Source organism: Grus americana, chromosome 2 (assembly GCF_028858705.1).
Source record: "Grus americana isolate bGruAme1 chromosome 2, bGruAme1.mat, whole genome shotgun sequence".
Taxonomy (NCBI): domain Eukaryota; kingdom Metazoa; phylum Chordata; class Aves; order Gruiformes; family Gruidae; genus Grus; species Grus americana.
The window spans coordinates 1312585-1328444 of NC_072853.1; the positions used below are offsets into that span (position 1 = coordinate 1312585).

The 15860-nt window shown below is 56.1% G+C and overlaps 3 pseudogenes; all 3 read left to right on the forward strand.

Annotated features, from left to right (window-relative positions):
- The first annotated feature begins 1795 nt into the window (after window positions 1-1795).
- Window positions 1796-2492, forward strand: LOC129203733 (feather keratin-like; annotated as a pseudogene).
- A 2628-nt stretch (window positions 2493-5120) lies between these two features.
- LOC129203734 (feather keratin 2-like) lies at window positions 5121-5817 on the forward strand (annotated as a pseudogene).
- Window positions 5818-8445: 2628 nt separating this feature from the next.
- LOC129203740 (feather keratin 2-like) lies at window positions 8446-9142 on the forward strand (annotated as a pseudogene).
- The last annotated feature ends 6718 nt before the right edge of the window (window positions 9143-15860 follow it).

Here is a 15860-nt window from a genome sequence, read left to right on the forward strand (position 1 = left end):
TCCAGCCTGTCCAGATCCCTCTCTAGAGCCTTCCTACCCTCAAGCACAGCAACACTCCCCACCAACTTGGTGTTGCCTGCAAACCTACTGAGGGTGCACTCGATCCCCTCGTCCAGATCATTAATGAAGCTATTCAAGAGCACTGGCCCCGCTACTGAGCCCTGAGGAACACCACTTATGACTGACCGCCAGCTGGATTTCACTCCATTCGCCACACCTCCTTGGGCCCGGCCGTCCAGCCAGTTTTTCACCCAGCAAAGAGTACGCCCGTCCAAGCCATGAGCAGCCAGTTTCTCCAGGAGAAGGCTGTGGCAAACAGTGTCAAAGGCTTTAATATTGTCCAGGTAGACAACATCCACAGCCTTTCCCTCATCCACTAAGCGGGTCACCTTGTCACAGGAGGAGATCAGGAGAGTCAAGCAGGACCTGTCTTTCATAAGCCCATGCTGACTGGGCCTGATCACCTGGCTGTCCCGAACGTGCTGCATGGTGGCGCTCAGGATGATCTGCTACGTAAACTTCCCCGCTACCAAAGTCAGACTGACAGGCTTCTAGTTCCCGGATCCTCCTTCCAGCCCTTCTTGTAGATAAGTGTCACATCTGCTAAGTTCCGGTCAACCGGGACCTCCCCGGTTAGCCAGGACTGCCGAGAAGTGATGGAAAGCGGCTTGGTGAGCACTTCCACCAGCTCCCTCAGTACCCTTGGGTGGATCCCATCTGGCCCCATAGACTTGCGTGTGTCCAAGTGGTGTCGCAGGTCGCTAACCATTTCTCCTTGGGTTATGCGGGCTTCATTCTGCTCCCCGTTCCTGTCTTCCAGCTCAAGGGGCTGGGCACCGGCAGAAAAACTGGACTCAGCATTAAGAACTGAGGCAAAGAAGAAAGAAAGGAAGAAAGGAAGACAGAACGAACATCAACTTCGTCCTCATCCTTTGCCACTCTTGTTTTCCCCCGCATCCAATAAAGGATGCAGATCCTCCTCAGCCCTCCTTTTGTTGCTATACCTATTTATAGAAACATTTCTTCGTCTCTTTTACGGCAGTAGCCAGATAAAGTTTGAGTTGGGCTTTGGCCCTTCTCATTTTCTCCTTGCATAAACTCACCACATCCTTGTAGGCCTCCTGAGCTGCCTGTCCCTTCTTCCACACGTCATAAACTCTCCTTTTTTTACCCTGAGTTCCAGCCAAAGCTCTCCGTTCCGCCAGGCTGCTCTTCTTCCCTGTCGGCTCGTCTTTCAGCACATGGGGACTCTATCGAACAGGGCGGGTATCTTCCACAACCTTCCAACAGAAGCCACCCCTCTAGCCCCCTCACTACCAAAACCTTGCCACATAAACCCAGTACACCCAGCTACACCCTTAGAAGCCAGGGAGGCACCAAGGCACCCAGAGAGCACGCCCAAAGGGAAAGGCCAGGCCTTAACACAGGCTTAGCGAGCAGGGAGCAAGGTAGGTAAGGAGAGAACGCTATGGAAGGGGCATGCCTCATGCCCAGCACACCTCCACATCCCAGACCAGCCTTCCAGGGCTGCGAGGGAATGGAGCCCCCTCTTCACAAGGCACCCGCAAACCACCCCACATGAGTGCCGTGGGATGACCTCACTGATGACGCCCCACCTCTTCTATGCTTTGGCCGTGCCTGCCCAATCCTTTTACACGCACCTGCCATACAAATCCTCCCAAATACCTACTCTCACTTAAAAGCTGCCGCCAGGGCCAAGTGGACACGTCCTCAAGGGGAGGACATTGAAAGGGAGCGTTGCAGGAAGGAAAACACACCCCACCTCATTACTGGCATGGTTGTGGCATGCAAGAACTGCTTGCTGAAAAATGCTGTCATGCGCAAAGGCTCTCTCTCACCCTCAGGCACTTGGGGACCAGCATAAAAGCCGAGCCAGGGCCTCTCTCCCTCACACACTTCTCCTGACGCCTTCTCCTACGCGGTCAACAAGGTGAGCACGAACCCTCTTCCCCTCCGTCTCCTGCCTCACCTGGCCCAGCTCTTCCAGCACGCTCGGCCCCCGGCCTCACCAGCCCTGACGCCTCCCCACCGCCACGCTCCCCACAGCCCCACACCACGCCTCCCCACTCCCTCGCCCTCCTCACACACCCCCCCTCGCACCCCCATGCCCCTACGCCTTCTCAACACCCTCTCTTCCAGGACCCCTCCGCACCACAGACATGGCCTGCTACGACCTCTGCCGCCCCTGCGGACCCACCCCGCTGGCTAACAGCTGCAACGAGCCCTGCGTCAGGCAGTGCGAGGACTCCCGCGTCGTCATCCAGCCACCCGCCGTGCTCGTCACCCTGCCCGGACCCATCCTCAGCTCCTTCCCCCAGAACACCGCCGTCGGATCCTCCTCATCGGCTGCCGTGGGCAACGTCCTCAGCTCCCAGGGAGTGCCCATCTCTGGCGGCTTCGGCTTCGGCTCTGGCTCCGGCTTCGGAGGCCTGGGCTGCTTTGGCGGCAGAAGAGGCTGCTACCCCTGCTAAGGGCCCTCGCCACCACCACCACCCCTAACACCAGCCACCCAAACCTTGGAAGCCAAGGCATGCATTGAGGAGGCACCTCCGCGCCTTCCCTGGCACATGGACCTGCCATCCACGGCTCTGCCTTGCTCAAGGCACCAAGCAAGGAAGCAGGGAAGGGGCCAGCCTGGGCTGATGCAAACACGGCCCACCTACCTTCTCCTCTTCTCCCACTTCCTTCTCCGCATAGCCTCTTCTCCTGTGTCCGCTACGCTCCGCGGCAACCAACTTCTCACAAGCCAAAGCCCACCACGGACCTCCGGTGTCCCACTCCCACGGTGGGACAGGAAGACCTCGGTGCTCTGGCGAGACCTACTGCACGCAAGGCACCTTGGCTGATGACCAAGGCTGACCTCCCTTCCACCTGGTGCTTCTGCCGTTTCACTATTTTTTCCCCCTCAATAAAGTTCTCCTGCATCTCAGCCTGACATTCTTCATTGCCCGTCTTTGCACACGCTCCAGCCCCTCAACGTCCTTCCTGTAGTGAGGGGCCCGAAACTGAACACAGTATTCCAGCTGCCGCCTCAGCAGGGCCGACTACAGGGGGACGATCACTGCCCTAGTCCTGCTGGCCACACTGTCTCTGATACAAGCCAGCATGTCGTTGGCCTCCCCGGCACGCTGCTGGCTCATATTCAGCACGCTGTCGACCAACACCCCCCAGGTCCTTTTCCACCAGGCGGCTCTCCAGCCACTCTGCCCCAAGCCCGTAGCGATGCCTGGCGTTGCTGTGACCCAAGTGCAGGACCCGCCACTCAGCCTTGTTGAGCCTCATGCAGCTGGCCTCAGCCCATCCATCCAGCCTGTCCAGATCCCTCTCTAGAGCCTTCCTACCCTCAAGCACAGCAACACTCCCCACCAACTTGGTGTTGCCTGCAAACCTACTGAGGGTGCACTCGATCCCCTCGTCCAGATCATTAATGAAGCTATTCAAGAGCACTGGCCCCGCTACTGAGCCCTGAGGAACACCACTTATGACTGACCGCCAGCTGGATTTCACTCCATTCGCCACACCTCCTTGGGCCCGGCCGTCCAGCCAGTTTTTCACCCAGCAAAGAGTACGCCCGTCCAAGCCATGAGCAGCCAGTTTCTCCAGGAGAAGGCTGTGGCAAACAGTGTCAAAGGCTTTAATATTGTCCAGGTAGACAACATCCACAGCCTTTCCCTCATCCACTAAGCGGGTCACCTTGTCACAGGAGGAGATCAGGAGAGTCAAGCAGGACCTGTCTTTCATAAGCCCATGCTGACTGGGCCTGATCACCTGGCTGTCCCGAACGTGCTGCATGGTGGCGCTCAGGATGATCTGCTGCGTAAACTTCCCCGCTACCAAAGTCAGACTGACAGGCTTCTAGTTCCCGGATCCTCCTTCCAGCCCTTCTTGTAGATAAGTGTCACATCTGCTAAGTTCCGGTCAACCGGGACCTCCCCGGTTAGCCAGGACTGCCGAGAAGTGATGGAAAGCGGCTTGGTGAGCGCTTCCACCAGCTCCCTCAGTACCCTTGGGTGGATCCCATCTGGCCCCATAGACTTGCGTGTGTCTAAGTGGTGTCGCAGGTCGCTAACCATTTCTCCTTGGGTTATGCGGGCTTCATTCTGCTCCCCGTTCCTGTCTTCCAGCTCAAGGGGCTGGGCACCGGCAGAAAAACTGGACTCAGCATTAAGAACTGAGGCAAAGAAGAAAGAAAGGAAGAAAGGAAGACAGAACGAACATCAACTTCGTCCTCATCCTTTGCCACTCTTGTTTTCCCCCGCATCCAATAAAGGATGCAGATCCTCCTCAGCCCTCCTTTTGTTGCTATACCTATTTATAGAAACATTTCTTCGTCTCTTTTACGGCAGTAGCCAGATAAAGTTTGAGTTGGGCTTTGGCCCTTCTCATTTTCTCCTTGCATAAACTCACCACATCCTTGTAGGCCTCCTGAGCTGCCTGTCCCTTCTTCCACACGTCATAAACTCTCCCTTTTTTACCCTGAGTTCCAGCCAAAGCTCTCCGTTCCGCCAGGCTGCTCTTCTTCCCTGCCGGCTCGTCTTTCGGCACATGGGGACTCTATCGAACAGGGCGGGTATCTTCCGCAACCTTCCAACAGAAGCCACCCCTCTAGCCCCCTCACTACCAAAACCTTGCCACATAAACCCAATACACCCAGCTACACCCTTAGAAGCCAGGGAGGCACCAAGGCACCCAGAGAGCACACCCAAAGGGAAAGGCCAGGCCTTAACACAGGCTTAGCGAGCAGGGAGCAAGGTAGGTAAGGAGAGAACGCTATGGAAGGGGCATGCCTCATGCCCAGCACACCTCCACATCCCAGACCAGCCTTCCAGGGCTGCGAGGGAATGGAGCCCCCTCTTCACAAGGCACCCGCAAACCACCCCACATGAGTGCCGTGGGATGACCTCACTGATGACGCCCCACCTCTTCTATGCTTTGGCCGTGCCTGCCCAATCCTTTTACACGCACCTGCCATACAAATCCTCCCAAATACCTACTCTCACTTAAAAGCTGCCGCCAGGGCCAAGTGGACACGTCCTCAAGGGGAGGACATGAAAAGGGAGCGTTGCAGGAAGGAAAACACACCCCACCTCATTACTGGCATGGTTGTGGCATGCAAGAACTGCTTGCTGAAAAATGCTGTCATGCGCAAAGGCTCTCTCTCACCCTCAGGCACTTGGGGACCAGCATAAAAGCCGAGCCAGGGCCTCTCTCCCTCACACACTTCTCCTGACGCCTTCTCCTACGCGGTCAACAAGGTGAGCACGAACCCTCTTCCCCTCCGTCTCCTGCCTCACCTGGCCCAGCTCTTCCAGCACGCTCGGCCCCCGGCCTCACCAGCCCTGACGCCTCCCCACCGCCACGCTCCCCACAGCCCCACACCACGCCTCCCCACTCCCTCGCCCTCCTCACACACCCCCCCTCGCACCCCCATGCCCCTACGCCTTCTCAACACCCTCTCTTCCAGGACCCCTCCGCACCACAGACATGGCCTGCTACGACCTCTGCCGCCCCTGCGGACCCACCCCACTGGCTAACAGCTGCAACGAGCCCTGCGTCAGGCAGTGCGAGGACTCCCGCGTCGTCATCCAGCCACCCGCCGTGCTCGTCACCCTGCCCGGACCCATCCTCAGCTCCTTCCCCCAGAACACCGCCGTCGGATCCTCCTCATCGGCTGCCGTGGGCAACGTCCTCAGCTCCCAGGGAGTGCCCATCTCTGGCGGCTTCGGCTTCGGCTCTGGCTCCGGCTTCGGAGGCCTGGGCTGCTTCGGCGGCCTAAGAGGCTGCTACCCCTGCTAAGGGCCCTCGCCACCACCACCACCCCTAACACCAGCCACCCAAACCCTGGAAGCCAAGGCATGCATTGAGGAGGCACCTCCGCGCCTTCCCTGGCACATGGACCTGCCACCCACGGCTCTGCCTTGCTCAAGGCACCAAGCAAGGAAGCAGGGAAGGGGCCAGCCTGGGCTGATGCAAACACGGCCCACCTACCTTCTCCTCTTCTCCCACTTCCTTCTCCGCATAGCCTCTTCTCCTGTGTCCGCTACGCTCCGTGGCAACCAACTTCTCACAAGCCAAAGCCCACCATGGACCTCCGGTGTCCCACTCCCACGGTGGGACAGGAAGACCTCGGTGCTCTGGCGAGACCTACTGCACGCAAGGCACCTTGGCTGATGACCAAGGCTGACCTCCCTTCCACCTGGTGCTTCTGCCGTTTCACTATTTTTTCCCCCTCAATAAAGTTCTCCTGCATCTCAGCCTGACATTCTTCATTGCCCGTCTTTGCACACGCTCCAGCCCCTCAACGTCCTTCCTGTAGTGAGGGGCCCGAAACTGAACACAGTATTCCAGCTGCCGCCTCAGCAGGGCCGACTACAGGGGGACGATCACTGCCCTAGTCCTGCTGGCCACACTGTCTCTGATACAAGCCAGCATGTCGTTGGCCTCCCCGGCACGCTGCTGGCTCATATTCAGCACGCTGTCGACCAACACCCCCCAGGTCCTTTTCCACCAGGCGGCTCTCCAGCCACTCTGCCCCAAGCCCGTAGCGATGCCTGGCGTTGCTGTGACCCAAGTGCAGGACCCGCCACTCAGCCTTGTTGAGCCTCATGCAGCTGGCCTCAGCCCATCCATCCAGCCTGTCCAGATCCCTCTCTAGAGCCTTCCTACCCTCAAGCACAGCAACACTCCCCACCAACTTGGTGTTGCCTGCAAACCTACTGAGGGTGCACTCGATCCCCTCGTCCAGATCATTAATGAAGCTATTCAAGAGCACTGGCCCCGCTACTGAGCCCTGAGGAACACCACTTATGACTGACCGCCAGCTGGATTTCACTCCATTCGCCACACCTCCTTGGGCCCGGCCGTCCAGCCAGTTTTTCACCCAGCAAAGAGTACGCCCGTCCAAGCCATGAGCAGCCAGTTTCTCCAGGAGAAGGCTGTGGCAAACAGTGTCAAAGGCTTTAATATTGTCCAGGTAGACAACATCCACAGCCTTTCCCTCATCCACTAAGCGGGTCACCTTGTCACAGGAGGAGATCAGGAGAGTCAAGCAGGACCTGTCTTTCATAAGCCCATGCTGACTGGGCCTGATCACCTGGCTGTCCCAAACGTGCTGCATGGTGGCGCTCAGGATGATCTGCTGCGTAAACTTCCCCGCTACCAAAGTCAGACTGACAGGCTTCTAGTTCCCGGATCCTCCTTCCAGCCCTTCTTGTAGATAAGTGTCACATCTCCTAAGTTCCGGTCAACCGGGACCTCCCCGGTTAGCCAGGACTGCCGAGAAGTGATGGAAAGCGGCTTGGTGAGCGCTTCCACCAGCTCCCTCAGTACCCTTGGGTGGATCCCATCTGGCCCCATAGACTTGCGTGTGTCTAAGTGGTGTCGCAGGTCGCTAACCATTTCTCCTTGGGTTATGCGGGCTTCATTCTGCTCCCCGTTCCTGTCTTCCAGCTCAAGGGGCTGGGCACCGGCAGAAAAACTGGACTCAGCATTAAGAACTGAGGCAAAGAAGAAAGAAAGGAAGAAAGGAAGACAGAACGAACATCAACTTCGTCCTCATCCTTTGCCACTCTTGTTTTCCCCCGCATCCAATAAAGGATGCAGATCCTCCTCAGCCCTCCTTTTGTTGCTATACCTATTTATAGAAACATTTCTTCGTCTCTTTTACGGCAGTAGCCAGATAAAGTTTGAGTTGGGCTTTGGCCCTTCTCATTTTCTCCTTGCATAAACTCACCACATCCTTGTAGGCCTCCTGAGCTGCCTGTCCCTTCTTCCACACGTCATAAACTCTCCCTTTTTTACCCTGAGTTCCAGCCAAAGCTCTCCGTTCCGCCAGGCTGCTCTTCTTCCCTGCCGGCTCGTCTTTCGGCACATGGGGACTCTATCGAACAGGGCGGGTATCTTCCGCAACCTTCCAACAGAAGCCACCCCTCTAGCCCCCTCACTACCAAAACCTTGCCACATAAACCCAATACACCCAGCTACACCCTTAGAAGCCAGGGAGGCACCAAGGCACCCAGAGAGCACGCCCAAAGGGAAAGGCCAGGCCTTAACACAGGCTTAGCGAGCAGGGAGCAAGGTAGGTAAGGAGAGAACGCTATGGAAGGGGCATGCCTCATGCCCAGCACACCTCCACATCCCAGACCAGCCTTCCAGGGCTGCGAGGGAATGGAGCCCCCTCTTCACAAGGCACCCGCAAACCACCCCACATGAGTGCCGTGGGATGACCTCACTGATGACGCCCCACCTCTTCTATGCTTTGGCCGTGCCTGCCCAATCCTTTTACACGCACCTGCCATACAAATCCTCCCAAATACCTACTCTCACTTAAAAGCTGCCGCCAGGGCCAAGTGGACACGTCCTCAAGGGGAGGACATGAAAAGGGAGCGTTGCAGGAAGGAAAACACACCCCACCTCATTACTGGCATGGTTGTGGCATGCAAGAACTGCTTGCTGAAAAATGCTGTCATGCGCAAAGGCTCTCTCTCACCCTCAGGCACTTGGGGACCAGCATAAAAGCCGAGCCAGGGCCTCTCTCCCTCACACACTTCTCCTGACGCCTTCTCCTACGCGGTCAACAAGGTGAGCACGAACCCTCTTCCCCTCCGTCTCCTGCCTCACCTGGCCCAGCTCTTCCAGCACGCTCGGCCCCCGGCCTCACCAGCCCTGACGCCTCCCCACCGCCACGCTCCCCACAGCCCCACACCACGCCTCCCCACTCCCTCGCCCTCCTCACACACCCCCCCTTGCACCCCCATGCCCCTACGCCTTCTCAACACCCTCTCTTCCAGGACCCCTCCGCACCACAGACATGGCCTGCTACGACCTCTGCCGCCCCTGCGGACCCACCCCGCTGGCTAACAGCTGCAACGAGCCCTGCGTCAGGCAGTGCGAGGACTCCCGCGTCGTCATCCAGCCACCCGCCGTGCTCGTCACCCTGCCCGGACCCATCCTCAGCTCCTTCCCCCAGAACACCGCCGTCGGATCCTCCTCATCGGCTGCCGTGGGCAACGTCCTCAGCTCCCAGGGAGTGCCCATCTCTGGCGGCTTCGGCTTCGGCTCTGGCTCCGGCTTCGGAGGCCTGGGCTGCTTCGGCGGCCTAAGAGGCTGCTACCCCTGCTAAGGGCCCTCGCCACCACCACCACCCCTAACACCAGCCACCCAAACCCTGGAAGCCAAGGCATGCATTGAGGAGGCACCTCCGCGCCTTCCCTGGCACATGGACCTGCCATCCACGGCTCTGCCTTGCTCAAGGCACCAAGCAAGGAAGCAGGGAAGGGGCCAGCCTGGGCTGATGCAAACACGGCCCACCTACCTTCTCCTCTTCTCCCACTTCCTTCTCCGCATAGCCTCTTCTCCTGTGTCCGCTACGCTCCGTGGCAACCAACTTCTCACAAGCCAAAGCCCACCATGGACCTCTGGTGTCCCACTCCCACGGTGGGACAGGAAGACCTCTGTGCTCTGCCCAAATATACTGCACGGAAGGTTTCTCAGCTAATCGTCACTCTACCTGCACCCTAGAGTGGACCCCTTCCACTTGGCACTTCTGCTTTTTCACTGGTTTTTTTGCCCTCAATAAATTTCTACTGCATTACAGTCTGAGTTGCCTCCACTTCATTTCTTCTCCCAAGGCTCATGCAACCTCCCCCATCACAAAGCCAATGCTCAACAGGCCATCGGGGTGGGTGGTAATGGGCAAGACAACCTCCCGTCAGAAAGATGCCATCACCACAGCAACAGAGACTGGTACCTAGGGGTCTTCCAAAACGTGACACAAATGCATCACTGGCTTAAACAAAGGCTTTAACACGAGAATGCTTGCCTGCACATACTTCTGATGACGTCTTCCTGTGCCAGCAGACACTTGACTACCTCTCTTTGCCAGCATGACCCTCTGGCCCTCCCAGAAAAATAATGACAGATCATTTAATTTGGCAGAACCTCTGGAGAGTATCTGGCTTGCGACTGGTCACCAGCACTGTTCTTCAGGGCTCAAGCCTAGGGCTAGTTTTGTTCGGTATTTTTATCAATGATCTAGATGTAGGAGCTGATTGTACCATTAGCAGATTTGCTGATGATATCAAACTGGGAGGTGCCGTTGATTCTCTTGAGGGATGAGAGGCCTTGAAGAGGGATCTGGATAGATTGCAGGATTGAGCAGCCATCAATAGCATGAAATTAAACAAGAACAAATACCGGATTCTGCACCTGGGATGGAGTAACACCAGGCACAAGTATAGATTGGGAGAGAAGAGGCTGAAGAGCAGCCCTGCAGAAAGGGATCTGGAGGTGTTGGCTGGCAGCAGGCTCAGTAGGAGTCAGCAGTGTGCCCCTGGTAGCCCTGAGGGCAACCGCATCCTGGGGTGCATCCAACACAGTATAACCAGCTGGTCAAAGAGGGGATTATCCCGCTGTATTCACCATTAGCGTGGCCTCACTTCAAGCACTGCGGGCAGTTCTGGGCAGCCTGCCCTCACAACAGCCAGGCACTCCCTCAGCACCCTCAGTGACCAACCAATCAGGAGGCAGCTAACAACCTGCCTATCAGGAGGCAGGTAAAGCTGCCAATCAGGAGGCAGCTGACAGGCATCAGCTGTTGCAGAAGCCCCTTGAAGCTTCTAGAAGGTGCCTGTCAGGACCCTAGAATCAACCCCGCAGGTACAATAAATAGAGAATTGTCACCAAATGTCCCCCAAAACCACTGCTGGAAGGGGCGAGGAGTGAAAGAGGGAATGACTGAGTAGAAATGCTGCCAAAAATCAAGCCAAACACCTCACATGACAGTAGTTAGGGGACTCAGAGGGGTAAGATGGAGGGAAAATGCCCGGATTAAATAACATCCTCCAAAAAAGCTGCAATCAATAAATACGTCAACAGACCCTGCACTTCTTCCCTGTGCTGCAGGGTTTCAGGGACACCCATGCGGGGTTCCCTGTCGTTGTCCCCTGTGTTGGTTTTGCGTGGCAAGGTTTTGGTAGTGGGGGGGCTACAGGGGTGGCTGCTGTGAGAAGCTGCTAGAAGCTCCCCCTGTGTCTGACAGAGCCAATGCCAGCCAGCTCTAAGACAGACCCGCCGCTGGCCAAGGCCAAGCCAATCAGCGCCTCTGTGATAACATATTTAAGAATAAAAAAAAAAAAAACAGAGAGCTTTTGCAGCCGGAGAGAGGAGTGAGAAGATGTAACAAACTCTGCAGACACCAAGGTCACTGCAGAAGGAGGGGGAGGAGGTGCTCCAGGCGCCGGAGCAGAGATCCCCCTGCAGCCCATGGTGAAGACCATGGTGAAGACCATGGTGAAGCAGGCTGTCCCCCTGCAGCCCATGGAGGAAGGATGAGGGGGTGTAGAGATTCCACCTGTAGCCCATGGAGGACCCCACGCCGGAGCAGGTGGAGACACCTGAAGGAGGCTGTGGCCCGTGGGAAGCCCATGCTGGAGCAAGCTCCTGGCAGGACCTGTGGACCTGTGGAGAGAGAAGCCCACGCCAGAGCAGGTTTGCTGGCAGGACTCGTGACCCCGTGGGGGACCCACGCTGGAGCAGTTTGCTCCTGAAGGTGTGCACCCCGTGAGAGGGACTCCATGCTGGAGCAGGGGAACGATTAAGAGGAGTCCTCCCCCTGAGGATGAAGAAGCGGCAGAAACACCGTGAGATGAACTGACCATAACCCCCATTCCCTGTCCCCCTGTGCTGCTGAGGGGGGGAAGGTTGAAGCCAGGAGTGAAGTTGAGCCCGGGAAGATGGGAGGGGTGGGGGGAGGTGTTTTAAGAGTTGATTTTATTTCTCATTCCTCTACTCTGTTTTGCTTAGTAATAAATTAGATGAATTCCCTCTCTAAATTCAGCCTGTTTTGCTCGTGACGATAATTAGTGAGTGATCTCTCCCTGTCCTTATCTCAACCCACAAGCTTTCCGTTATACTTTTTCTCCCCTGTCTAGTGAAGGAGGGGAGTGATAGAGCAGCTCTGGTGGGCACCTGGCCCTCAGCCAGGGTCAACCCACCACATCCGCCCTTGCTGTGGTCCCCAGCCCAACCACCTGGCAGTCCCTGTGACACCATCTTCCCTCTTGGCAGGGTCCCAGGGCCAGCCACACAGGGTCCTGTGTCCTGGTCCCCCCTTGTTGCTAGGACCCTGGGCAACCCATGCAGGGTGCCCAGGTCACCACCCCCCTTGCTGTGGGGTCTTCAGCTGACCCAAGTGTGGGTCCCTGTTGCACTGTCTGCCTGGATGCATGGTCCCCTACATGGCAGTCCCCAGGCCACCATCTCACCTTGCTATGGGGTCACCAAGTGATTCCCTAGGGAGAAACCCCAGGCCATAATCACTTCAGGGTGCCACAGTGATCCATGCAGGGGCGGTCTCCAGACCACCAACCTCCCTGCTGCAGGGTCCCTGGACAACCTGTACAGGGGACCCCAAGCCACCATCCTTCTGCTCTGAGTTCACACAGAAAGCCCCATGTGTGAGGTCACCTCCTCAGTGTGGGTTCCTTGAGGCACTGGGGACAAGGTGCAGGAACAAGCCTATGACCCTGCTGTGCTGTGAAGATGGGGCTCCTGCAGGGCTGCATGGCCAAGGAGCTGGCAGGGTTGGCACATTTCCTTCTGCCACCCTCTTACCTCTGTGCTTCCCAACTTGGGCACTCAAACCCAGCTCTTTGGGTACCAAAGATTTTTCCTCCCCCAAAATTGCTCATCACCAGTGCCACTCACTCGTTCTTCTCCTTTGTTGTTTTTATTTTTCACTGTCTGTAAAAAAACTGCAAAACAGGTGAGCTCTGGGTTGAGACAGGAGCTCACGATCTCCAGGGCTATTGGCAGCACTGAAATATTCATCAAAAGCAAATTAAGAGAACGCCTCCAGAGCAGCTGGAGTCCAGAGTGCCAGAGAGCTCTGCACACAGCTGGAGTCAGCCTTGTTTCAAAGAGGATGGTTTTGCCTAGGAACAAAGCCCTTCCCTAAAATCAAAACCAAACATCACCTGCCTTGGAGCCGTGCAAGGAGACGGGGAATGGGTTTGGATCTATTTGGCTTTTCTGTCTGGTGATTTAGTGTAAATAGTGCATCTCCCCTGCAGACATGCTTTGTTGGCCTTGAAGGGCTTACTTCAGCTCATCTTAAAGTAATGTCTAATCAATAGAAGATAAACTCAAGTAATACCTGCTCTTATGAGCAATATTTATTCACTTTGGAGTTCAGCGAGTTTGTCATCAACCGTTGGACTAAAATGAGCGCAGGATCTTGTCTCCCTGCAGCCCTGTGACGTGCCTGAGCAGCCAGGCCTGGCGGAATGTCTGCCTCATGCTTCAGAGCATGTCTCAGCCCAAACTTGCTCCAGAGCTGCTCATTTTGGGCACAGTCAGCTCAAACAGGTCCAAGGGAGCACTGGGAGGGTGCTCATAGCCACATTGCCCTCTGCCCAGACGGTGGATGGGCCAGCACATGACTCTCTCCCATCCACCCTGGAGAAGCTAGGTCCCTTTGGTTGTCCCCCACCCAGTTATCTGCACCTGATCCTTGGAGACCCCAAGCCAGGCATGCAGCAGGAGGGATGCGCTGCAGGGCACCCTCCCAAGCTGCACATGAAACAGGCGGCACCTCTCCCAGTGTCTGACTCCCAATGGGACTCTCAGCCACCCAGCCAGGACCTCACTCTCAGAGCAGCCCCAAACCCCGTTGTGGAGCGGTCACAGCTGGCAGCTATACATGGCTTTTTCCCTTGTCTCCCTCCTTCAAGATGACTGGGCTCAGTAGAGCAAATGCAAAGTGACAACGTCAGGGATGTTCTTGCACAGCAGCTGCTCCCGATCCCATGAACTGGAGGAGTCTGCAAGGGGTCCTATCTGTTCCTGTTCCAACCCAAGTCAGAAATTTTCCATTCGAACTGCTCCTGGTTCACATTCCATATTATGAAAAACCATCCATTGTTAGCAAGAGCAAGGGGGTCTAGGAAAAGCTGTGACCATCGCTCCCATTCCCATGCCAGCCATTCCCCTCTGTGGCTCTGCAAGACTGTCCTGTGCTTTTGGACAACTTTCCCATTGCCAAGGGGCTGCATGTTGGTGGGGAGCAAGCCCCAACCCCTATGGAAACTGGTGGGAGCTGGGCTGCTTGGGATGCAATGCACTTCAGCCAGCCAAAATCATGCATGGAGGGTGGCACAGGCTGTACTGCAGGACATGACCTGGAAAGGGACTCACTGCTGGTGTGCTGTCTACCTAAAAGTATAAAAAAGAGCCACAAAACTGAAATCCAAGTTGGAGAGGGATGTGTAGAGATGGTATGTCTCACCTGGGCTCCTGGAGCTTGGACGCAGCCATGCAGCATTATCACGAGCTGGCTTCCACGCTGGGATGGGCTGGATCCGGGAAGTTTGTACCCATCTGCCCTGGGAGAAATGGGGAGGGCAGAGCAGGGAGTAGGCTGGACCTGAAACCAGACCAGTTCAAAAGAAAGAGGTCACCCACAAGGAAGCTTCATTACAGAAACAACGCATCAGCCAAAGCAGTGGTTCTCTGACGGCGATGGTATCTGACCAAGTCACCCAAGCTGCAAAGTCCTGGGCTGTCCTCTGGTTGGTGTCACGCAGAAGACCTGCTCAGTTAACCTAATGGGTCTCCTCCAAGCTTTCATCCTTAACTCACAAGATCTTGCTAGTTAATATGAAAAGCCTGGGTTATATTTCAGTAACAAAAGAGTCCTGCTCTATCTCATGCAGTCACTGCAAGTTTACACCTCTCCCCTGTGATCTTCCCCTCAATGCTTTGGTAATTAGTTCCAGAATTACCATATTTAAATCCAGCACCGTGATTATTCAGCTGCTGCCACAGCAGCTCTGGCTGCGCTACCTCCCAGTGGTTCCTTGGCCGAAACAGGGGTTACCCCTAATTAGTCTCTGAAGTTCACGGGATGCAGCAGGAAGCCTTTATCCTCCCACCAGCACCTGAAAAATCTTCCCTGGCCTTTTCATTTCCCTGGCTCGTCTAATGGATGCCTCATCACTGGAAGTGTTCAAGGTCAGGTTGGACAGGGCTTTGAGCAACCTGATCTAGTGGAAAATGTCCCCGCCCGTGGCAGGGGGGTTTGGACTAGATGATCTTGCAATCCAAACCCTTCTATTCTGTAATTTTACCATGTGTTAAGCTGGAAGCATGGATGCAGCTGGTGGTTGCAATTCATCCCCCTGCCTTGAGCTGGTGCAGGTGGAGTGGAACATGCAGAAAACATCAACATGAGGTTTTTTCTTGCTAAACCTTGGAGTCTCGCGGAGGATGAAAGAGGTCATGGTGTTTGCAAGGCAGACGTAAGATTAGCCGGCATGGAGAAGGAGCTTCAGTGCTTCATCCTTGGCTCCACATGTGAGATCAGCCAGGGCATCTTGTATCATGGGGGGGGAAATAGCATCAGGACTGGAGTTGCTCTTGGGAGCAGGATTTTGGAGTTGGGAAAGCCCTGGGAGGGATTGGGACATGCCAACCTCAATCCATCTTAATGGACTGAGAGCAGCCCTGAGGAGAAGGACTTGGGGATGTTGATTGATGAGAAGCTCAACATGACCCGGCAATGTGAGCTTGCAGCCCAGAAAGCCAACCGTGTCCTGGGCTGTATCCCCAGCAGCGTGGCCAGCAGGTCAAGGGAGGGGATTCTGCCCCTCTACTCCACTCTGGTGAGACCCCCCTGCAGTACTGCATCCAGCTCAGGGGTCCCCAGCACAAGAAGGACATGGAGCTGTTGGAGCAAGGCCAGAGGAGACCACAGAGATGATGCGAGGGCTGGAGCACCTCTGCTCTGGAGACAGGCTGAGAGGGTTGGGCTTGTTCAGCCTGGAGAAGAGAAGGCTCCAGGG